This window comes from Hesperophylax consimilis, chromosome 10, assembly GCF_061612785.1.
Source record: "Hesperophylax consimilis isolate HC1 chromosome 10, BYU_Hcon_1.0, whole genome shotgun sequence".
In the NCBI taxonomy this organism is placed as follows: Eukaryota; Metazoa; Arthropoda; class Insecta; order Trichoptera; family Limnephilidae; genus Hesperophylax; species Hesperophylax consimilis.
In genome coordinates, this window is record NC_142845.1 from 25974713 (window position 1) to 25976740 (window position 2028).

Consider the following 2028-nt stretch of genomic DNA (forward strand, 5'->3'; position numbering starts at 1 on the left):
GCTTCGTTTAAATGGGATATCCTGAACCACCCCGCGCATTCCCTTAACCTAGCACCTTCTGATTATTATCTCTTTACCTCCCTGAAGCTGTACATGGGTGGAAAAAGGTTTTCAACCGACGAGGAGGTAAAGGAGGAGGTGGAGAAGTGGACGAAGGGGTTGGCGGGAAACTTCTTCGAGGAAGGCATCAAAAATTGATACCCCGCTTCACCACCTGCATTGAGAGGAATGGCGACTATGTCTAAAAATAGCTTACATATGTACTACGGTAATCATGTAATTTTTTTGTTTCAATAAAAAGATTTGTAACCTACAAAAATTCAGTACACTTACTTTCTGGATACGCCTCGTATATGTCAATGATATATTCAATATTTCCAAATACGGAGACTTGTCTCTTACGCTGACGATACAGTCCTACTACTAAAAGCAAACATCTGGTCTGAATTAAATAACATGGCAAATACAGATATCAATGAACTAAAATTATGGTTTGATGAAAACCTGTTAACTTTAAATTCTAAAAAAACTTATTATTTACCATTTTTCATTAAAAAACAAGAAACACCTAAAGAAATAAACATAATTATCCACTCTGTGAAAAATACAGAAAACCACAAATGCAATATTTTATGTACAAACATAGAAAGCAAGACCGATATTAAGTACCTAGGCATAACAATAGACCAGCGTTTAAAATGGTCCCCACATATAAATATTCTGAACAACAGAATAAGGAAACTAACATATATATTTAGATGTTTAAGAGATATTTTAAACGAAAAATTACTTAGAACCACATATTTTTTTATTTTTTTTTTATTATTATTTTATTTTAATTTAATTAAAATCAAATTTAATAATATAATTATTAAGTTGAAATCTATTGTCACAATTATTTTTATCAGTAAATTGGTTTAACCGGTAATAAATCATTTTAACTTGGGAGGGGGTAAAATAGAATCATATTAATAAGTCGTCAAAACGTGGCTTAACCACAGTTTGAAAATGGCCTTGAAAGCCGAAACAGCTGTAACATTAACAAAAACCAAAAAATACTTGCAGAACTTAATAATTATATTATTAAATTTGATTTTAATTAAATTTTTAAAAAATTAAATGGAGTTCTACGAATTAAACACAAAAACAATAAATAGAACCACATACTTCGCTTTCTGTCAATCAATTATACAATACGGCATTATAGGCTGGGGCGGTACATATTCGTCCGAACTTTTATTCAAACAATTTAAGGTCAGAAAATTAAGTGCATTATACTTCTACCATGCAACATTAGAAATTTATAAAAACAATATTCAAAATAAAATTGCACCCTTTAAAAATAACAGAAATCTTAGACAAACGTCAATACTTCCCACTCCTAAATGTAAAAAAACAATAGGACAGTTCAACCATGAATATCTCGGAGTTAAATTTTTTAACTCATTACCAGAAAAAATTAGAAACATGAATGCAAATATAAACGAATTCAAAAGCCAACTTAAAAAGTATTCCGAACAGTTGAACTGAATCATATCAAATATAAACCAATATAACAACACCCCCATACACACAAGTCCTGCTTATTTATGGGGGTACATCAAATACTTATATTATGTAATTAATAACTGTACTATATTTCAATATTGTGTAATGTAATTCGTGTATCTTTTTTTACTAATAAAGAAAAAAAAATGAATAGTATATTATTTATTATACATAACTAAACTGATGTTTTTAACATTACTATTTGTATTTACTACCATTATAGTTTTTGTTTTTACTAATAACCGGGCAATATTTGAAAATCTTCTAGTACCATCACGGTACGTAGAAGATGTTGCTTGTTTCGCAATGGAGGACTGAACTCACAATGCCTGGGTGGGAATCAGACGCGATGCCAACTCATCCACTGACTGGCAGTTATTTTATAGGCCTTATCTAATCTTAGAATCTTGGGAAGATTGATTTTATGATTTATGATACTAAGTTAATGTCTACCTACGTACGTAGGTAGGCAGATAGCAA